General features: G+C 42.9%; 2 long non-coding RNA genes across 6 annotated transcripts; one reads left to right on the forward strand and one right to left on the reverse strand.

The window, feature by feature from the left end:
• The first annotated feature begins 1,505 nt into the window (after positions 1-1,505).
• Positions 1,506-16,849, forward strand: LOC140599798 (uncharacterized). 4 transcript variants are annotated; one of them, XR_012002797.1, is made up of 5 exons: positions 1,506-1,544; positions 2,088-2,200; positions 6,973-7,057; positions 11,251-11,428; positions 12,241-13,669. It is a non-coding gene; the product is annotated as an uncharacterized lncRNA (long non-coding RNA). The 4 variants fall into 4 exon arrangements; XR_012002798.1 differs by lacking the exons at positions 1,506-1,544; positions 2,088-2,200; positions 6,973-7,057 and adding an exon at positions 9,524-9,689 and having other exon boundaries at positions 10,545-11,428; XR_012002799.1 differs by lacking the exons at positions 1,506-1,544; positions 2,088-2,200; positions 6,973-7,057 and adding an exon at positions 16,484-16,849 and having other exon boundaries at positions 10,438-11,428; positions 12,241-12,416.
• Positions 2,243-4,775, reverse strand: LOC140599799 (uncharacterized). 2 transcript variants are annotated; one of them, XR_012002801.1, is made up of 3 exons: positions 3,645-4,767; positions 3,292-3,405; positions 2,243-2,257 (listed from the first exon to the last, which is right to left on the reverse strand). It is a non-coding gene; the product is annotated as an uncharacterized lncRNA (long non-coding RNA). The 2 variants fall into 2 exon arrangements; XR_012002800.1 differs by lacking the exon at positions 2,243-2,257 and having other exon boundaries at positions 2,908-3,405; positions 3,645-4,775.
• Positions 16,850-23,333: the final 6,484 nt, after the last annotated feature.

A 23,333-nucleotide genomic window follows, 5' to 3' on the forward strand; every position in this document is an offset into this window, starting at 1 on the left:
CATTTCTGGATTGGATTGTTGGTTTCTCTGCTGTGGAGTTGAATAGGTTCTTTAGAGATCTTGGATGCTGGCCCTTTATCCGACGGGTCATTTGCAAGTAGCTTCTCCCATTCTGGAGATGGTCTGTTGGTTTTGTTGAGTGTCTCTTTGGCTGTGCGGAAGCTCCTCATCCTGATGAAGTCCCAATAGTTCATCTTTGCTTTTGTTTCTCTGGCCTTCATGGGTGTATCTTGCAAGAAGTTGCTGTGGCCAAGTTCGGGAAGGGCGTTGCCTGTGTTCTCCCCCAGGGTTTTGATGGAATCTCACCTCACATTTAGATCTTTCATCCATTTTGAGTTTATCTTTGTGTCTGGTGTGAGACAGTGGTCCAGTTTCCCTCCTCTGCATGTGGCTGTCCAGCGTTCCCAGTGGCGTTTATGGAGGAGACTTGTCTTTTTTCCAGTGGATGGTCTCTCCTGCTTGGTCGAATATATGGTCTTGACCATCGAGTTGAGGGTCCACTTCTGGATTCCTCTTCTGTTCCATTGGTGGCTGTGTCTGTTTTTGTGTCTGTAGCACACTGTCTTGGTGAGCACAGCTTTGCAGCGCAACCCGAAATCCGGCATTGTGCGGCCCCCCACTGTGGTTTTCTTGGCTACTATTCCCGTGGCCATTCGGGATCCTTTCTGATTCCACACAAATCTTCAGATGATCTGTTCCAGCTCCCTGAAGAGAGTCTGTGGTATTTTTGATAGGGATTGCGTTAATTGTGTAAATTGCCCTGGGTCACATTGACATTTTCTCAATATTGATTCTTCGGATCCATGAGCATGGAATAGTTTTCCATCTCTGTGTCTTCCTCAGTCTCTTTCAGACGTGTTCTGTCGTTTTTCGGGTTGAGATCCTTTACCTCTTTCATTAGGTTTATTCCTAGGTAGCTCATGCTTTTGGGTGCCATCGTAAATGGGGTCGACTCCTTGATTTCTCTTTCTTCAGTCTCATCGTTAGCGTCTAGAAAGGCCACTGACTTCTGGGCATTGATTTTGTACCCTGCCACACTGCCGAATTTCCTGTATGAGTTCTAGCAGTCTTGGAGTGGAGTCTTTTGGGTTTTCTAGGTGTCCGGTATCATGTCATCTGCGAAGAGGGAGAGTTTGACTTCTTCTAGGCCGACTTGAATGCCTTTTAGTTCTTTTTGTTGCCTGATTGCTGAGGCTACGACGACTAGTGTTATGTTGAATAGCAGTGGTGAGAGTGGACATCCCTGTCTCGTTCCTGATCTTCTTCGTGGAAAGGCTGCCAGCGTTTCCCCCTTGGGAATGATAATTTGCTGTGGGCTTTTCGTAGACGGCTTTGAAGATGCTGAGGAATGTTCCCTCTATTTCTATACTCTGAAGCGTTTGGATCAGGAATGGATGCCGTATTTTGTCAAAAGCTTTCTCTGGATCTATTGAGAGGATCATCTGGTTCTTGTTTTTTCTCTTGCAGATCTGATCAGTCACATGGAGTGTTTGCCGAGCGTTGAACCAGCCTTGCGTCCCAGGGATAAATGCCACCTGGTCACGGTGAGTAACTTCTCAATGTACCGTTGGATCCTATTGGCTCATATCTTGTTGAGAATGTTTGCATCCGTGTTCATCGGGGACATTGGTCTGTAATTCTCCTTTTTGGTGGGGTCTCTGTTTGCTTTTGGACTTAAGGTGATGCTGGCCTCATAGAACGAGTTTGGAAGTATTCCATTTCTTTCTATCTTTCAGAACAGCTTTAGTAGAATAGGTACAGTTTCTTCTTTCAACGTTTGATAGCATTCCCCAGGGAAGCCATCTGGCCCGGGACTTTTTTGTGTCTTGGGAGGTTTCTGATGATGACTACTTCAGTTTCCTCCCGGGTTATCAGCCTGTTCCGGTTTTCTATTTCTTTCTGTTCCAGTTTTGGTAATTTGTGGTTTTCCAGAAATGTATCTGTTTCTTCTAGATTGCATAATTTATTGGCATATAGCTGCTCATAATAAGTTTTTAAAATCGTTTGTATTTCCTTGGTGTTGGTGGTGATCTCTCTTTTCTCATTCATGATTTTATTAATTTGAGTCCTTTATGCTTTTTTTCTAGAGTCACCAGTAGCTTTATAATAGTGCTTCTGTATTTGGTTTCTGACATTGAATTGTAATCCAGAGTTTGTAACTCTGTGGGAGAGAGGGCTGTTTCTGATTCTTTCTTTTGAGGTGAGTTGTTCCTTCTAGTCATTTTGCTCAGTGTGGAGTGCACAAAAACAAATTATACTGGAAAAAGGAGCAGAAGAGAAAAAAAAAGAAAAAAGAAAAAAGAATAAAAAAAGGGGGTGGGGAAACAACAGAAACAAACAGAAAAGAAAAAACAAGGGGGGAGTGTCCTCTGATTCTATATAGTGTAAATCCCTCAACTTCCCCTAGAACTTTCCAGTGCTGCTTGGTCAATACTTGGCTTCCCCTGTCCTTCCAGCTGGTCTTCTGGGGTAGGAGCCTGCTGTGCTGATTCTCAGGTGTGTGCTGCTGGGGGAGCTGCCCCGCCCCCTGCCAGGTGCCAGGCTCAGTGGGTGCTGTTTATCCAGTGAGGCCCCTGCTCAGTCCCAGGCACAGGGGACACGAGGAGGAACAGCCACACTGATGGCGGCCAGCTATCCAGCCCTGGAGTCAGCTCCCGCAGTAACTACCACAGCTCCCAGGCCGCAGGGGCCTGGATGCTCTGGGGATGGGGGGCGCCGATCCGACCAGCTCAGGGCCGCCCAGTGGTAGGAGCGTCCTTGCTTTCCTGTGCCCTCCCAACCTCTGCCTGTCCTGGGGGGAGCACCAGATCTTGGGCTGTGTCCCCTAGTGCCCTGGGCTCTGGGGCCTGTGACACTGTGAATGGACCTAAAGTACCACGATGTATAATTTAAAAGCATCAGAGTAAATTTTCTGCCGTTAACTTATCTTTTATTACAAATAAAATTCATAAGCCAGTATAGAGGTTAAAGAAAAACAAAATATGGAAACAGTGCAATGACGGGGAGGGAAGCCTCTGTTGGGCTGCAGCTATCACGAGCCCTGCGGTAGGAGCTGAGGTGGCTCCTGAGGTGGTTCAGGGGGTTGCTCAGGGGTCAAAGCCAGTTGCTCCAGAGGCAGGTGGCGGCCCTGGCACTTTGGGGACCCTGACTGCAGGCGCCAGGGCCTACTCCTCCACCGGGTGGCTGAGGGTGCAGGTGGCTCCTCATCGGGGTGGGGAATCATAGGTGCCAAAACCATGTACATTGACTTGGACTCAGCAGCTGGCATCTCAGCTTGGGCCAAGCCCTCACCTCCAGCAGCCAGGAGTGGCTCGGTCACCTCAGGCCCTGAAGGTGCCGCAGGCCCCACAGTCGGAGCTGGGGTGGGCTCCTGAGGTGGGTTAGGGTGTTGCTCCGGGGCCGAAGCTGTAGACCCAAGAAGACAAATTATCATCACCAGGACGGACTTTCCACATCCCTCCCAAATCAAGGACACTCTTACCACCGCTCAGCGTGTGTGAGTGCAGAAGCCCTGGGAGGTATCCCCAGACTGCAGCCCGTGGGGATGGGGTGTGAGCCTACCCAGTGCTCCTGGCCCAGCAGCATGGAGGCTTGATCTGTGTGGCCCACCCTGTCCCCAACTCGGCCACCCCAGTCCTCCTCACCTCCACCCTCAAACTCCGCTTGATGCAGGTTTATGAAACGCCAAAGGTAACGCTCCGCACGACAGTCGAGCACTGAGCCTGGCACTGGTACTGCCCTGTGAATTTCAGCAGCTTTGTCAGGGCAGGAAATTCTGGGGCATCGTGGAAGTCCTCCTCATAGTAGTCCAGCCAGATGGGCAGGAAGGAGGTCATGGCGCTGGGGAGGGACAGGTGGGCAGAGGCGTCAGAAGACAGGGCTCCTCACACAGAGGTGTCCTGGGGAAGCCCTGCAGGAACCAGGGCCCTCGGCCTCCCGTGCGGGGCTGTCGGAGGCCAGTGCTGCTCCTTGTCCACCTGCCACCTGGCGGTCTTACCTGCCACTGGCTTGCTCACTGAGGAGGGGCTGGCACGAAGCCTCTGTGCGTGGGAGCCCATGACCAGCGGTGTGACCATCACTGTCTTTCCCGGGGAACCTTCCCTCCTGTGGGTCTGCCCAGCCTCACTCACGAGGGGCCCCCAGGGGGTGTCCTTCCACTGACTCTAATCTCCCACGGGCGGGGGCCGTCTGGTCCCTGAGCCCTCACTGGCTCTCCTGAGCACCTGCCGTGCACCCGGGTCCAGGTGCCACCAGATTGGTGAGTGCGATGCTCCTCACAGCCTCTGCTCTGGGTCCCAGGTGTGGGGCAGACAGAGGGTTGGGGGAATGGGCATGGAGGAGGTCCCTTTGGCGTCCCAGTGCTCTCCCACAAAGCCCGCACCCCACCCACGGCTCTCCTTTGCTGTTTTCCTGAAGGGGCCTCAGACCTTTACCCTGTCACAGGAATTGCAGATGTGTGGGGTGAGGGTCCAGCAGCCCCTCTGACCCACAGCCCCCTCGTGGCCCGCCCTCCTGGAGACGGAAGGCTCCCCTGCATGAGCCAGAGCTCACTCACATTTCCCACTGGTCCCGGATTCCTTCCTTCTTGCAGGAAGCTACGATGCATCGATATCTAGAGGAGGGCGGGGGGCATCACATGAATCATCCTGGGGACCCGACCTCTCCTCATAGCTGCTGTCACCCTCTGACCTCCGACTAGTCCGGAGCCCTGGGGGGCTGTCCGCTCTGTGCGTGGGGCCACGGGCAGCTCCTGGAGAAGTACCTGCACCTGCTGGCACTTTCTGTATGATTGAGGAATGAAAGGGCTCCAGCCAGGCCCTGGCCGATATCCAAGTGGGCCTCTGTGCCCAGGTGTCCCCGGGGACCCCTACTCCAAATGCCCCAGGATACAGACCCCAGATGGACTCCCTTTCAATGGCAAAACAGGCCAGCTCAAGACCCTGGTGACGGTGGGGAGGCGGCACACGCTTTGTCATGGGGAGAGAACGATGACTGCTGAGCACAAGCACAGCCCCTCTAGCCGACCTGCCACAGGCCGGGCCCCGGGGGCTGCCCTACAGGACCCAACTAGGCCCTGTGTGACTCTACTCCAGTCGGAGGAGCAGCCCGAGGGGCCGGGAAGTTCAACCACATTCCCCAAGACTCCCAACCAGTAGTTAGCCCATCCCCCTGGGCTGTGGAGGGTCAGGGAGCTCACTTTGCAAACAGCAGGTCTAGCACCTCTTCAGGGGTGCCATACTCCTCGACCACATTTAGAAATTCAAATAGGGACAGATTGTCCAAGCGCAGCAAGGCAGGCACCAGTTCTTCTACCTCCTGCTCCAGCAGCTCCCTCCGGCTGGGGGTGGTCGGGCAGATCCGATTCCTTCTCAGGGCTGAGGCCCTTTCAGCCTGAGGTGGGACAGAGGGGACATGCAGCCTGCACTGTAGCCTCCAGACCACCTGGGAGTTGGACCGCCGACCAAAGCCCGAGCTCAGTGGCTGGGGGGGGGCAGGGAGGGCAGGAGTGCCCACAGCAGGAACTCGGGGCTTGACACCTGCAGCTCAGTCACTTAGAATCTGACTCTGGGTTGTGGCTCAGGTCATGGTCTCAGCATCCTGAGATCCCGCCCCTGGCAGGCTCTGCCCTTGGGGCAGAGTGTGCTTGAGGAGCCTGTGTCTCTGTCTTCTGCTCCCTGCTCTCTGCCTGTCTCTTAAACAAACTATCCAATAAAGAAATAATCTTAGAGGATAAATTTTCAAAAAAATTTGGATCAATACAAGGACCTAGTGGGAAAGGTTAGTGTCCCAGGTCCCTTGTCAGCTGAGTTTTGGCAGCACCTCCCTGCATTAACGTCTTCACCCCTTGTCAAACCCCACATCTTAAAACTTCTCTGTCATATTTTTTAAAATATTTTATTTATTTATTCATGAGAGGTACACACAGAGAGAGGCAAAGACACAGGGAGAGGGAGAAGCAGGCTCCACACAGGGAGCCCGACGTGGGACTCGATCCTGGGACTCAGGGATCACGACCTGAGCCAAAGCAGTGGCTCAACCGCTCAGCTACCCAGGCATCCCATCTGCCATATTTTTTAAAATAAAATTATTAGAGAAGGGATGAGCTTGGATATGGGGCAGACAAAGCTGTACAAAATAAAAGAGAACTTTTGAAAATACACCAAGGTAAGTTCTCACATCCAACTAAATGTTTTGATATTTTACATGTCTCCTCCCACTACATCTTTATAAAAGCAAGCAACATTGATAATCCTTCATCTCAATTGTAAATTGACTCCCTGTCAAAGCATTTTCAAAAAATACAAGAACTTTCATAGTGGTGACATAGAATATCAAATGTCAAGTTGAATTTGAACACTATGTGCCTCGTAAGTGGAACTTCACAACAATATTCTAGGCTTGATTATTTATTAAGAGAACTTAGAATCCCATATAAGGCTAATGTTCTGGTCATTGCCCTACAAGTCATCACTACACTAATGTCCCTTTTTGCTCCAAAGTACATTTCAATGTGTGTGTGTGTGTGTGTGTGTGCATGCATATGTGTGTATGTATGTAATACATAATTTTAAAAATCCAGTCAACCCTTAATTTACTGTTCATGATGATGTTAAGTTAAAATGAAAGGAATGTGGTCTGTTCTTGACTTTTTCAATGCGTTGCTATTTCATAGTTCCTAACACATTAATTGTACTCAAATGAGCTTCCCACATTACTTAAGAGGGCAAATATTTGGATCCAGATCACCTTAAAAATTTGCAAAATTTATAAAGGATATATAAAGCTTGTTAAAATAATTTGTAAATTATTATATTTCATAAAAATACAAATTCTAAAATAATAAAATAGGCTTGAAACTAGAAAATAGTAAAGAAACTTTTGTCTGCCTTGATACTTAGAGAACATCAAGCCTGATATTGCTAGGACTAATAAACAGCTGGATCACCCAGCTGACTATTCTCTTTGAGAAAGGTTATCCTGACTTTGGAATGGCATGAGTCAGACTCTAAAGGAGAAGAAGTGGTTCTGAGGACATTCAGATATGAGCACCAAGAAGGTAATGAGTCTGGAAATCCTGTGATACAGAGAAAAGTAAGAAGAACTGGGGAAAATTTTAAATGAAAAAATTGTGTGTATCCAACCTGAAACTATTTAAAAAACTATCATGTAAAGAAAGTTTATAAAGAGCCTCATTAAGTTTATGAAACAAAAATAGAAATGATGGCAGGGATTTTATGAGAAAGCACATTCTAATCAATCTAAGAAATAACATTCTAACAGCAATATTTTATTTTTGGAGTTAGTAGTTTATTATCCTCCAAATCAGATGAAGTTAGTGGAGATGGCTTTCAGTGAATTTGTGCTCTTGGTGAGATGCTGGACTCAGAGAAGTATTGAGGTTCCTTCCATTTCTAGGGTTTCTTTTTTAAGTACTGATACCACAAAAAGTGTTAATGAGTTTCCATAGTTCTCTCTAACTTTCAAATAAAGAACATATCAGGCTACATGATACCTACTTACCATTAATATCTTATATGTGTATCTTATTTTTTTTATTAAGGTTACAGACCAGAATATGTCATCTATCTCTATGTATGGAGATATAAAGATACAATCACATACTATATCCATCTACAGACCAGAATATGTCATCTATCTCTATCTATAGATAGATATGGTATGCAGCTATATCTATATCTACATCACTATATCTATATCTCCATACATAGAGATCGATGACATATTTTTTTTTTTTAGATGGCATATTCTGGTCTATATCTTTACTGCCAGAAAAGCAGGATTAATTTTTTCTGATAAATTTTTTGACTTTAGCAGATAATAAAGAATGACCTTAAAAAACATTAAATATCTCAAAAAAACCATTAAATATCTCAAAAAAATATAATAGAGAAAAATAAAAATGGCTCATTATTCCACTTCCCAGAGATAACCACTATTAATATGTTGGTTCATATTCTTTTCCCTCTTTCTGTTGATACAGACTAGTCAAAATATATTAGTGTCTTTTCACACACATGGAATAATACTATTAATACTAAAACTTTATGTTTTTCAAAGTATTTCTTGCCTCTACTTCCACATAGATTGATCTTCTTCTTTTGGGTGACTCTGTTGTATTCTATTCAATGAACCTAAGTTTATTTAACCGATATCCCAGTTGAATAAGGGGCTTGTTTTGAGACCTTAACTATTATAAATGGTGCTACATAATATTTATAACAATATTATCTTCATTACAAAGACTAATAAACATCTCTCAAGTACTTATGAGGTGCCAAACACTTTCTTACACACTTTATAGACATCATTTCATTTAATTCTCAAAGGACAGTGAAATCTAGACATGCTATATAACTTGCCTAAGCTCACATATCTAGAAAGTAATGGCATTAGAAACGACAAATACCCACCATTTGCTTCGACGTGGATGGACCTGGAGGGTATTATGCTGAGTGAAATAAGTCAGTCAGTGAAGGACAAACATTATATGGTGTCATTATTTGGGGAATATAAAAAATAGTGAAAGGGAATAAAGGGGAAAGGAGAGAAAATGAGTGGGAAATATCAGAGAGGGAGACAGAACATGAGAGACACCTAACTCTGGAAAGGAACAAGGGAAAGTGGAAGGGGAGGTGGATGGGGGGATGGGGTGATGGGCACTGAGGGGGGCACTTGATGGGAGGAGCACTGGGTGTCATACTATATGTTGGCATATCAAACTCCAATAAAATATATATATATATATATTTAAAAAAAGAAAGTAATGAAGTGGTAATTGCAACTCAGGTCTGTCTGATTCTAGAGCTCAACACTCACTCAGCAAATACTTCTGTGCATACATTTTTGTATGACTTGTGTTAGTACACACATGGTACATTTATAAACATAGTATCGCTGAGTCAAAGGTTATGCAATATTTGAACTTCAACATGTATTTTCAAATTAATTTCCAAAAAGTTTTACCAATTAGCACTCATTAGTGCAGAAAATCAGAGCACTACTTTCTCCATACTCTTGCCAGCATTGTGTAGTATTTATCTTCCCCCCCATATGATAGGCAAAATAATTAGTGTTATTAGTGTTGTTTCAATTTTCATTTCTTTAATAATTTACTGTTTTAGTAATAAAATGTATATATTTAAATATCATTCTTGTCATCAGCTGTTGCATTATACCTCATATGCCTATCATCTCTGTTTTGGAGAAGTGGCATAGAATTCTCAAGAAATTTTTTTTTGTGCGTTTGTTTATGTGTGTGTGTGTGTGTGTGCAGTACATTATTCATTCTCTGTATCACCACATATATCCAAATTCATTGTTTTTCTTTTTTTTTTCTGTTCTTTGGAATTTGTTTCTGGGTTAAGCACAGTCAGTTGCCATGCTGCCAGCAAGTTCCCATTATTCAATTCAACAATCGGTTAAGGTTTCTTTTTTTAAAAAAAGAAATTTATTTATTTATTCAAGAGATACACACACACAGAGAGAGAGAGAGAGAGAGGCAGAGACACAGGCAGAGGGAGAAGCAGGCTCCCTCAGGGAGCCTGACCCGGAACTTGATCCCGGGACTCGATCCCGGGACCCCAGGATCACTCCCTGGTCCAAAGGCAGCCGCCCAACCGCTGAGCCACCCAGGGATCCCTCAGTTAAGGTTTCAGGACTTGGGCAAGGTAACTGACTAGAGAGTAGGAACACACCATTTAAAGTTGCTTTTTTTCTCATAAAAATAATGGCAGTTATGGAAAGAGAGAAGAAAAACTTTTTGAAAACTAACGTGATATGAATTAATACATGTATACACACATGCATATGTACATGTTCTTTTAAAAGAGCGAAGAGGGATCCCTGGGTGGCGCAGCGGTTTGGCGCCTGCCTTTGGCCCAGGGCGCGATCCTGGAGACCCGGGATCGAATCCCACGTCGGGCTCCCAGTGCATGGAGCCTGCTTCTCCCTCTGCCTATGTCTCTGCCTCTCTCTCTCTCTCTCTCTCTGTGACTATCACAAATAAATTAAAAAAATAAATAAATAAAAGAGCGAAGAGTTCAAGGGAAAAATAGCATTAAAAGAAGAGCTGTTCAAAAATTTTCTTAAATTTTAACAGTCCTTCAGAAAATAAAAAGTGATTAAAGAATTTGAGGTCAAGAATTCTTAGAAATTAAGAAATCAACTCACCATTTACATTTCTTTTTTAAAAATAGATTTTCTTGAACGAATCTTTATTCACTTGCTGTGTGCCCTTTTTTTTTTTTTTAATTTTTTTTTTTTTTATTTATTTATGATAGTCACAGAGAGAGAGAGAGGCAGAGACATAGGCAGAGGGAGAAGCAGGCTCCATGCACCGGGAGCCTGATGTGGGATTCGATCCCGGGTCTCCAGGATCGCGCCCTGGGCCAAAGACAAGCGCCAAACCGCTGCGCCACCCAGGGATCCCTGTGTGCCCTTTTTTTATAATAAATTTATTTTTTATCGGTGTTCAATTTACCAACATACAGACCATTTATATTTCTTTTAGAGTCCCTCTATAGGAGCACCTGAGTGGCTCATGGATGACCATCTGCTTTTGACTCGGGTCATGGTCCTGTGATCCCAGGGCCTGGGATCGAGTTCTGGATGGGCCTCCCCATAGGGAGCCTGCTTCTCCCTCTGCCTGTGTCTCTGCCTCTCTCTCTGTGTCTCATGAATAAATAAACGGAGTCTTTAAAAAAATAAAAAAATAAATTCCCTCTATACACTCCAGCAAGTGTATAACGCATTGCAGAAAAATGCACCGGCGTCCACCAAATGCTACCAAGTCTAGGAAGCAGTCAGGGTTAACATTTATTCCAAGTGGAATAACGTGGCACTCAGCTACATCTAATGGCATGAAGATCAACTAAGGCACACAAAAGTACTTGTTTTTTGTAATATATTCAAAGGTACAGCCATTTGCTTTGCTTAGCATTCTCAAGACGATAGTTTTGTCAATGGTGATACGAGTAAGTATGATTATGTTATGGAGTTATCATCAATAAAAACAAAAGTGTCATAAATGCTGTCCTTAAACTTGGAACCAATTAGCAGCACCTATAATCATTCTCCTTAATTATTCTCATTTTCTTAGAGGAGAAGAGAGGAGAACTTAATGTGTATCAGGTTAAGTGTTTCCTCCCTAAAGTTAAATACTTTTTTCTATAATAATCTCTAATGAATGCATGTTTGATATTTTATACTTCTTTTCTTTTGCATGAGCAGACCTACTGACGTTTTCCACCTTGTTCAAGCAAAAATGAAAAAGAATGCTAAGTAATTACAATGTGGAACAAGCCTTTTTCTTTTTCTGAGTGTTACTTGGAAGAATGCATCTTACTACAAAGCCAGTATTTTTTCTTCAATTAATATAAATAGGAAATGGGACAGATTAAGGAATTGGGTATGTGGTTTATCTCTGGTCTGTAATTTGTTTAAAAAGCAACTCCTATTTCTTTTCTAACCTGTTCATTTCTCTCCTCTATGTAGCTTAAAAAAGAAAAAAAGACCACCTACATCCACACAATATCATGTCCCCAAAAGCCAAACTTTAAAAAAAAAAAAAAGGAAGCATCAGTATTTATGTAACTTTTCTGCTCTAACAGGCAAATGTAACACAAAAGGCAACAAAATCTACATTATGATTTTATGATTATTAATTTGAATATGAATGGAAATGCCCAATTCCAAAGCTGGTTTAAACTGCAAAATTAATATACTGTGCTGTGAGTCATTTTTTCCCCTAATTATATGGTGAAATCATTAAAAAATAATGATTAAGTTCACTCAAAATGACATTGTAAAGCTTGTAGAAATATAAAAGCAGAATCTTTACATATATGTGCATGTGTGTATATATATATATATATATAAATTTCACTTTTTTATCATAGTTCATACTGCAAAGATTTTAAGGAGATTGACTTTTATCTTAGAATTCCTATTGATGAGGATAACTACCTAAACATAAACAAACAAACTGACCAATCTGTCAATGGAATACTACATATTAATTTCATTATTGGTTATGTACATTGTATTATGAACATGTTTTTACAATTGCAGAAATGTCTGCTTTACAATGAACATTGTTTATTTGAAAAAAGAGAGATTAGACGATCTATAGCTAGAAAAAAACTGAGAAAAAATTTGTTTATTTTATTTTGTATATATCTGACTTATTTATTTATTTATTTATTTATTTATTTATTTCAGAGAGAGAGAGAGCGAGAGAGTATGAGCGATGGGAGTTGGTGAACAGAGGGAGAGGGAGAGAGAATCCCATGTGGAATCCTTTCTGAGCACAGAGCCTGTTCCGCAGCTCAATCCCAGGACCCAGAGATCATGAGCAGAAATCAAGACCTGGACGCTTAAAAGACTGAGCCACCCAGGTGATCCTTAAGTTGATTTTATTTATTTATTAATAGAGAATTGCTTAGAGCCAGAGTATCTCTCTTTGCATTAGCTGTTTACAAAATCAAGCTGAGTTCAGTGTGTAAGTCAATCTTGCAAATCATCCATAGACTTACCAATAGTTCATGATAACCTAAAGAGTAAGAATATGTGTCTCAGGAAAAACAGACTCATGGGAGAATAGAAAAGGTAGAACAATGCGGTAAAGTTCCTTTTCATAGGAAGTATCACAGGAAACTAAACAGAATCACATGATAGTAGCAACTTGCTCTAGTCCCTTCCCCATTAACTGACATAATTGGCTCACTCACTGAGGAGCAGTCAGGGATGCTCAGCTTGAGGTGTTGAAGAAGGTACATTATCTCGTTTGTAACGGAGCATCTGGGGCCATTATGTAAAGCCATTCTGCTCATGTAAAAAGATGTTCCTAAGACTTTAGAGCCAGCTATATATGGAGGTCCAAGGCAGAATTAAAAGTTTAGTTTTCATGACAATCATTTCGTGAACTTCCATTCATATTGGTCATCTTTTAACCAAACAGACTAGCAAAAAGGAAGGGAGGAAGATGAAACCAAATTTGGTCAAGTTTAACTGTGCAAGGTTCAGTGTGAACCGTTCCTCATAGAGTAGAACTAAGGAATTCCCTGATCAACAAAAACTTGTTTCCTTAGAGTTTTTCCATTTCCTCCCATTTTTTCTCAACTAATGTAAATTATTGCCATCTTCTTTTAGTCTTATCAGATGACTTTGGCTTATCATCAAGGCCTTTTGTAGCCTTTTTTCCTACTTGCAAATTATCTACTTCATGCAGATTTCATTTTTCAAGTTTGGGACAGTAGTTCATGAAACAATTTCAAATTCTATTCCCATGTGTATTACATGTTGAGCTGTAGATGTTCACATGTAATGGAATGTTTAATTTTCATAAGTGTTGGACATATGGAATTGTATCTTCATGTCCATGCTGATTCAGTTCAACAAGCATCTATTGACTTCTCTATGCCAGACTCTAATTGGGATACTTGGCCTATACCAGTGAACAAGAGAGAAAAAAATTCTTACTATAGTGCTTCTTACATCTTATAATATACATTCTCTAGTTCTGCTCCGCCCACGAAAAGTTTTCCATTTCCTTCCATGTTATTCATTCTTATAAGTACTACTAGAAAGTTTCCAATGAAAACTTGTGCTAATGTCCAATAAAAAGAATAAAAAAAGCAAACAGGTAGTACTTAAATTGTGTTCATGTGTTATGCACTGCTATAAACTTGTTACATATATTAAGTCATTTAATCTGCATAACAAGTATACGGGGTGGAGACTGTTTATGATCATCATCCATACTACTGAATATATCAGTAGTCATTTCTCCTGAGTAAATACCTAGAAAGCAATTGCTGGATGGTATGGGAAGTATATTTTTAACTTCATAAGAGATTGCAAGTTTTCCTCTAAATCACATTCCTACCATCAATGCCTGACAGACCCCGTTGCTCTCCATCTGTGCACTGCTAGATATTGTCATCCATTCTGATTTGGTCCTAAAGATGATATGTAGTAATATCTCATTATAGCCTTTTTTGAAGGATAAAAATATTTTATTTAAGAGTTTTCTATACATTTATACCTCGTAAATATTTAGACATAGGAGATAGTAACTACTCTTCTCTATCTGACAAATGTGTGGAGGGGAGCCGTTTCAATAGTCCCTGCCCATAAGCAGTTGTAAAGACGGCATACTTCTTATGAACCAACTCTGATTCACAAAAAGAGTATTTGTCTCTTTTCTCCACCCTACCAATTATGCTAGCTTGATATGTTCCAGAAGCAGAAGCCAGAAGTGAAGGAACAGAGTTAGGGGACTGAGGTTTAGAGGGATGAAAAACACTCCCTAGAACCTGTGATTTTATTTTATTTGAATATGTTACATAAATTCCACCGGAAGACTTAAAATTCTATTTTGAGATCTGCCCTACGACCCAGCAATTGCACTGCTGGGGATTTACCCCAAAGATACAGATGCAATGAAACACCGGGACACCTGCACCCCGATGTTTCCAGCAGCAATGTCCACAATAGCCAAACTGTGGAAGGGGCCTCGGTGTCCATCGAAAGATGATGGATAAAGAAGCTGTGGTCTATGTATACAATGGAATATTCCTCAGCCATTAGAAACGACAAATACCCATTTGCTTCGAGGTGGATGGACCTGGAGGGAATGATGCTGAGTGAAGTAAGTCAATCAGAGACGGACAAACATTATATGGTCTCATTCATTTGGGGAATATAAATAATAGTGAAAGGGAATAGAGGGGAAGGGAGAAGAAACAGGTAGGAAATATCAGAAAGGGAGATAGAACATGGAAGACTCATAACTCTGGGAAACAAACTAGCGGTGGTGGAAGGGGAGGTGGGCGGGGGGGGTGGGGGTGACTGGGTGGTGGGCACTGAGGGGGGCACTTGATGGGATGAGCACTGGGTGTTATTCTGTATGTTGGCAAATTGAACACCAATAAAAAATAAATTTATTATTAAAAAGAATAAAATTCTGTTTTGATTTGTTTGTCCAAAAAATACGTATTTTAATACCAGTGATAACTTAAAAATAAATATAATTCTTCCTTACTATATAGACAGTAAGAATACACAGACCAGATAACCTGTTCTTCAAGCTACAAGGACCTTCCAATCATTATCTTGTCTAACACCATGCTAGTAAGAACACGTTATCAACTATGATGTTTAGAAAGGTTACCTAGGGAGAATAAAACCAGTTATTTTAACCTATATATTTTGTGGTTCAGGCGCTGATCAATGCACTTTGAAAATAACAATACTCAAGTGATAAGAGTTTATGCTTAATTCTTAAATCTTTCACAAGGTACAAGCTCAAAACCATTATACTCAATATTACAAATATGAAAGCCAGTGTCTTTTAAATTATGTAAGTTAATTTCTTAGAACTTATCCAGATGAAACTACGCAAATTATAACTTATCCTATAAATAATCCATGTTATACTCACATCTTTTTAAATCTACAATTCGTATGTCTTACAAAAATTCTCGCCATTGTCTGCTAAACTTGTAGAAATTTAGAAGATGGAAAGAATTTTAATTTTGTGGCCACAATCATAGAGTCCATGAGGGTTCGGGTAATATCAGGGGCCTTAGCACGTTCCTTAGGGCCCTACCTCGGGACCTGGACAGCGGGGCGCGGAGCAGCGGTGGGGGTGAGCGGGGAACCCGGCCTGGCCAGTCCCGCTGCAGCCAGCCCAGGGGCGACCCGGGGCCTCCCCCGCCGCGCCCCCCCCCCCAGCATCCCGGGCCCCTGCCTGCCCCCCGCGACCCCACCGGGCTCAGGTCCCGCCCTCCCCGCTGGGGGTCCCTCCCGGCCCCCCAGGCTCCTTGGCCCAAGCCCCCCCCTCCCCACCTCCCAGCTCCAGGGCCCCTGCCCGCCCCCCCCCACCCCGCCCGGCCTCAGGTCCCGCCCCCTGCGGGCCGCCCTCAGCCCCCCATCGCGCAGTGGGGCGCTGCTTACCTCAGGCCGAGTGCGGGTCAGAGCCCTGCCCCAGCGTGGAGCCGCCCGTGTGGGTCCCGCTCCAGGCCGCGGCTTCCCCAACGCCCGCCCGCTCGGGTCACCCCCAGACTGATGCGCCTCTGCCCCCCGCGCCTCCTTCCGTTAAGGCCCTTGGAGCCCCGAGCGCGCGCCGCGGGGGCCTGGCCTGGGCGGGGCACCCGGCGGGGGAGCCCGGGGCGCGCGCTGCTGCTTGGCCACTTTGGGCTTTAACCTTCGCTCCTCCCTGTGGGCTGTCGGGTTTTCTAATTACAGGAAACTAGAGGACTTGAGCGGGCTGAAGCCACTGCTGTCACTGCCACATTCTTTTTTAGGTATGACAGGGCCTTGGATCTATAGACCAGCTTCTTGTTCACCAGGAGCACCCCCGGAATGTGCATTTTCGTGTCGTATCCACAAATGCCTGTTTTTATTTTTTTCTATTTTTATTTTTATTTTTATTTTTTTTATTTTTATTTTTTTATGATAGGCACACAGTGAGAGAGAGAGAGAGGCAGAGACACAGGCAGAGGGAGAAGCAGGCTCCATGCACCGGGAGCCCGACGTGGGATTCGATCCCGGGTCTCCAGGACCGCGCCCTGGGTCAAAGGCAGGCCCTAAACCGCTGCGCCACCCAGGGATCCCCAAATGCCTGTTTTTAAATACTTCATGCACATGTTTTTAGCAGAGAGTCAAGTTTTAGTTCTATGATTATGCTTATTTCTGTCTGTACGGTTGCTTTTGTAATGAATCAGCACTTACATACACCTCTACTAGGCAATCATGGAGTTGGCACCCCACATGAAAGGTAATTTTCGGTCATTTTAAAAAATGTAACAAATACAATTATATTTGCATCCTGAACGCATTATTCTTCAAATTCAACAAATTCTTTATCACTTAAATTCTAATTTGGAACTTGTCAAAGTTTTGTTTCATGAGTCTATAAGGAAGTGGAAGCAAAACATTTGTAATGCTGTGTTTTTGTTGCTTTCACATGCATGATCTCAGTAATCACTCTGAGGTGTTATTAGCAGTGCAGCAGTATTCCAGGTTTTTAGATCTAAGGACTGAGATTGAGGAATGTGTAGTGACTTACTCAGTGTTTTGGTTTTTTTTATTACTCAGTGTTTTTAATTAATGAATATTAGAATTGTTTATTTCTGACTCTAATCCCGTTGTCCTTTCTTGTACTAATTATCTCCCCTTGAAAATCTTTACATATAGGTACTTCGTATATTTTGTTCCCCAAATAAATTTTGAATGAAAACAGATCAGATGATTACTGAAAAGAAAATCCTTCCCCTCCTGTGTAACTAGTATATGTTTTGAACTCAAATGTATCATTTTGCTTTTTATTTAGGAATTTTTTTAATGTATATATATATATATATACATATATTTTATTTATTTATGATAAATAAGAGAGAGAGAGAGAGAGAGGCAGAGACACAGGCAGAGGGAGAAGCAGGCTCCATGCACCGGGAGCCCGACGTGGGACTCGATCCCAGGTCTCCAGGATCACGCCCTAGGCCAAAGGCAGGCGCCAAACCGCTGGGCCACCTAGGAAACCCTTATTTAGGAATTTAAAAAGGTTAAATAAGTTTTCACATCATTTTGTACAATGAATAATTCATTACCTGATACATATTTTTATCCTCCAAGGACTTAAATACAGTAGACACCTCTTGTGTATTATGACAGGAGGGGGAAGAGCCCACACGTACTGTTTGGTTCCCATGACCCTTTCTGTATCCTCCAGGGACACTTGCTGGTGTCCACTCATTTCCTCCCTTGACACGTAGAGGGAGGCCACACTGAGGCAAGAGAAGCATAGCATGTCTTTCTACCCTTTGAGAGGTGCTAGGCTTTTTCTCTGGCATTAATCCGGTTTTGCTTCTAAATCAGGAAAGGAACCTCAAGAGGGAAATACACCATCTTCTGGGTCCTGACCCCCATGTAGTCCAGGCTGTTGAGTTCCTCTCAACTGAGCATCTTCCATTGAATTGTTATTTCAAAGATCTCTGTGTTTCAGAAGCCTTCTGGTTTAGGACACCTGTTTCTGGGGCGCTCCCTCTCTCTGCACAAAAATACCAAGTCGGAAGGCCCAGAGCCCCACAGCAGTGTCCTCTCCCAGTAGACATGCTTAGCTGGGGAGAGTCACAGTCAAGTAGCAAAGCCAGTGCCAAAGGGCTCCCATTCCACCCTCCTTCCTACCTCGGAGAGGGAATTGAGGCCTTTTCATGGTATCTGGAAACAAAGGAACTCTTCATCAGCAGGTTGAACCTTCCCTTTGGGCACAACTGTTCTTTAAATTAAGGTATTGTTTTTTTTTTTTTTTTTTTTTTTTTTACCTATTTAAAACATTAATGCCTTGGCTCTAATTTTGTCAGCTTGCTGTATTTTAATTTCTCCAGGACAAAGTAATCGGTTTACATTTTTAGGTTTTCAATTTGATTCTTATGCATTGCATATGAAAACAAATAGTAATAGAACTTAGCCAAATAGGCTGTGACAATTTTCTTTATTGGAGTTCAATTTGCAACATATGGCATAACACCCAGTGCTCATCCCGCCAAGTGCCCCCCTCAGTGCCCATCACCCAGTCACCCAACCCCCCACCCATCTCCCCTTCCACTGCCCCTTGTTCGTTTCCCAGACTTCGGTGTCTCTCATGTTTTGTGACAATTAAATTAATAATTCATTTTGGTTGCAAGTGTTTAGGCCTTGTGTTTTGACTGATAAATGCAAAAATGATAATTTATTACAAATAAATTCATATACTTGCACTATAGTTTGATGAACCAGTAAATTTTGTCTGCATGACTGTCATTAGACAGAAAGTTAGATCATTTCAAATATATATGTTTGACTTCAAGAACACCTGAAATGACGGCTCGCGTAAGAACATGTTTTTGTTTTTGTTTTTGTTTTTGGCCCTAAATTTGTATGAACTTACTTTAAGGTACTAAGTACACTCCTGTATATCTGAAGTGGTGTACACTTAAATATAAAGAACTAAATATGACCACATTCGATTCACATTCCAAAATAATAGACTCCAATTAATTTGCAAGTTCATTCTAAAGTCTTTCTTATTTTAAAGGAGTAATTCTGTTTGTAATATAGTAAGCCAAAGTATCTTTATGAGTTTGCTCATAGGAATCGAGAAAATGAGCCTCCGCACAATGACCACCGCTGAAACAGCCCTGCTACGTTTCTCTCGTGTGGGAGTCAGGCGCATATTCTAATAGAAGGAGATGGATTCCTAGTTCCCCGTGTGGAGGTCAGCTGGGCTCTGAGTGACTAAATAGCAGGAGGGGAAAAGGCTCACTGGAAATCCGAGTTTGTGGTGTCCAGGGGCCAGCAAAGTTCTCTGCCCTGACAGCGTCTCAGGGGGGCTTTAACGCCCCAACCACCTTTTCCACTAGAAGATTTTAAATTGGATCCACGGGCCAGAGAGTCTAAGACCTAAATAATTTCATAACATGGGAAATGTACCTGTTTCTTTCAAGTTGTTAATTAATGAATAACAACCTCGATAAAAACCTTACTATTTCCTCAGTGAAGAATTTGGGAGGCATCAACTCAGGTTGTAAAACTCAGAGAGTGTGTGGTGGTTGACATGGGGAGTCTTTAGGCCCCAGGGCGAGCCCAGGATTGGTCAGGGCTTTTGTTCAGGTGAATGGGCTTTCCCTAGGCCTGTTTCAGATCCCTGAGCTCTTTTCATGGATGCTGGCTCTGTCTCCTTTTTACCAGACACTTGGGATTTGTGATTTGTCATCTTCCTTTCATAGTATCTTTGGTCTTGTTGATAAGTAAAATCTTGACCCCCCCCCCATTTTTATCCATACCAGGTGTTACCTAGACCCACTGTGCAGTAGACATCCTGGCAGCTCTGCTACTTGGTTCTGGTTTGCTGTAAACTGTTAGGAACCAGACGACCAGACGTGATACCCTATAGGGTTTGGGGGTCTTGCTTGTCTCCTTTCCTTTCTCTCGTTTTTCAGAAATGCTTGTATTGCAATGTTAAAATTTTATGAAAGGATCATTGTTCCCTGCTTTTCGGTTTAGATGGAAACATAACTCTTTTTCTGAAAACATGAAAGTATCCCAAACCTAAACATTCCTAGAAAAAAGCATACCAATGTGCACATGCAGTTGTCTTTGCAACTTTGCTAACAGTAATTTGGGTTGATTTGAAACTTCACTGACATTTATTTATTGAAATATTTTGTTAATCAGAGAGAGAGAGTATACCAGGGAAGAGGGGCAGAGAGAGAGGGAGAGGGAGAAGCAGGCTCCCCGCTGAGCAGGGAGCTCAAAGTGGGGCTGGATCCCAGGACCCTGGGATCATGACCTGAGCTGAAGGGAGACACTTCACTGACTGAGCCACGCAGGCACCCCAAAACCTTAGGTTACCTTTAAATGAGAGGATAATACAGTTTATAAATATTCTGAATTACATTCATCTAAAGAGATTCAAAATTTTCCTATCAGAAGAGTATGAGCTTAACTCCTGGAATTGTCACTTGATTGTCCGTTTGAAAGAACTGTGTTCCTTTGGCTAAGTTGTCATCATTACTTTCATTTTCTGTATTAAAAGATCATCATCAGGGTGTCTGGGGGGCTCACTGGATTAAGCCTCAGACTCTTGCTTTCTGCTCTTGATCTCAGGGTCTTGAGTTCAAGCCCCACATTGGGCTCCATGCTGGGTGCTGGACATGGAGTCTACTTAAAAAAAAAAAAGGTTCGTCATCTTCCTCAGTGTTTATTCCTTATGAATGTCTGTAGGGTAAATACCGTTTTCGGTTCTACCACTGAAATGGGTACCTTATTCTCATGGATGCATTGAGATATTTTCCTCTGTGTTGAGTGACCATCACCATCGTGTGATGTCTGTGGAGAGTTCTTGGTAAAACTTGTTGGTCACTTTATTCCTGCTGGCCTCAGGGTCACTGTCACCATGACTCGCCCACTGCTTATTGGTCTTCCCCTCTCATTTCTTCTCTTACCCTGATGGTTAGCAGTATTTTTTCCCTTTCTATCTTTTTTTTTTTTTAATGTGGCCCTTTTAAGAAAAATAGTGCTTATAGGCTCTTTTTTTGTTGTAAAAAATATATATTTATACCAGAAATAACTCTCGAGCCAAAATGGAGGAAAACATATCTTCTTTACACCTCGGCTTGCTTATGTTAAGGAGTGAGAGGTTGTCCTATGTTATTGCCTCAGTGTTGCATGAGCTCAGGACTCTGTTTCTTCTGTCTTTTCCCATTTCTCCATCTGCAGACAATATCCAGGGTAGAATAGAATTAATATCTCGTGATCATTGGCCACGGTTTAATTGTGAACAAGTAGGATCGAACAGACATATAGCCCTGCTAAGTTATCACTTCTATGTGGAAAGATAGAAGTCACATCAATTCATCTAAAACCAAGGTTATTTATTATTTCTAGAAAATTTCCTTTTATATGTTACTGGTTTAAACTGACAACTTATTAAGGTGCCCACAGAGATAAGTGTATATCTTCCACGAAGCTATCTTGTCAGTGTCTAGGAAATATTTCCCAATTAAGTGGGTAATTTCAATGTTCTTTGGTCGCTTCCTGACAAGTGTTTTCTTGCTGAAATGGGTGTTTCCTAACTGCGACTTGATGAACGTTCCTGGTGGAAGTGAACAGAGGTGTCAGTGGTCCAGAAGGTCGGGTTCTCAGATCCTCGTGTGTTGGCTGAAGTTTCCACCTTACTTTCTTGGCAAGGGATTTGGACCCCGTTAGAGTTCATTCTCGGGGCTCGTCCGCAAGGGGATGGAAATCCCTCTCTCCGGCTCCCGCCTGCCTCTGGCCCCGCAGCCTCCCTGGAGCAGCGGCCGCCCTGCTCCTCCTGCGGCCCAGTGCTCGGGAGCTGCGAGGGGCTCCGGCCTCTGGGCCTCTGTGCAGCGGTTGCCCTGCAGGCCAGAGCGCACGGTCCTGGCCTTCCCTTCCTCCTGTGCTTCCACTCCCCCTTGCCTTAGCACCTCGCAGGAGAGCCCCTTGCCCTCCCTGCCTTGCTTTTGTTTTCTTTTCTGTCTTCTTTTTTTTAATAATAAATTTATTTTTTATTGCTTTTGTTTTCTAAGGCGGAATGGACTTCCCAGTGTTTGTGCTAATGACGTGCACTTAAGGATGTTTAAAGAAGTGGCCTTATAACATGCATCTCTGTATTATTAAGAATGTGCTCAGGTTGCCGCTCCGGAAAATCGGTCAGATCTTCCTGTGAGATCCCGGGGCCGGTTTCTCCCTGGTCTTAATTCCAGGAAAGGTTGTGCTTTTCTGAAACAAGTTGTCATTTTGGTCTTAAGTACCAGCACATCCTCTATCTAAGTGAGTTTTCCTCTTTCCGTTTACTGCTGTGTGTTATTTTCTTTTTGAAAATAATCTTAATTTCCTTATGGTTATTTGTAATTTTATCCATTGTAGAGAAAGCCTTTGTGCGGTACCGAGTATGCTAGAACTGTCATCCAAATAATGATATATTTTTCTAGACTGAAGAAATCTAGAGGTATTATTGTGTTTCATATCTTTAATACTTGACTGGCTTTAAACAAAATAAGTAGCTGTTCATGCATGACTGATAGGGTTTTAGTTTTTGTCACCCAGTGAAATAGGCTTGTGGATTCGCCATAGGTCATCATCAGTTTAAAGAGAGGAAAATGCACTTGTTTTAATATCTGTGTGATCGAGATACGAAGCTACATTTTCCTCTCTAGCAGAGATGTGTCACACGAGGTTGTAGCTGTGTTCAGTGTAGTCCTGTGGATGGATGCAAAATGGAGGGAAACGTTCCAGTCTGAAGCATTGTCATCTTTTCTCCTAATGAGCCTAGAATTCTAACAAACAATGCATTTGGGTTTTTTTGTATTGTTTTTTTTTTCAGCAGGTATATATATGCTTTCATTTTATTCATATGATAGTTTACCCAGTACAGCTCTAGGCTCCAATACCTTAAAAAATAACTCTCCTTCCCATACAAATATCACATCAAAATTCAGGTCCAGATTAATTTCACACACATTAACCTCCAACAGTTAAGCAACTATTTCCTCTGAGATACTTGCTACTCTCATTTCACAATGGATTTGGTTCATAGAAATTGGTGAAGACAACAGAAAAGAAAAGAAATGAAACAAAAAGAGTTTTCTGGACTTAGGAGATTTTGCTTTGGTTTTTAGTAAAACCTAAGTTTGTGGTGTCTTGGGAAGACCAGAGACAATCCAGTTACACATTTTTTTTTTTGTATCACTTTTAGTGTTTTCAGTTGTTTGATACTGTTTATTACATGCTTCAGATATTTGCTCTGG

This window comes from Vulpes vulpes, chromosome 7 (assembly GCF_048418805.1).
Source record: "Vulpes vulpes isolate BD-2025 chromosome 7, VulVul3, whole genome shotgun sequence".
Taxonomy (NCBI): domain Eukaryota; kingdom Metazoa; phylum Chordata; class Mammalia; order Carnivora; family Canidae; genus Vulpes; species Vulpes vulpes.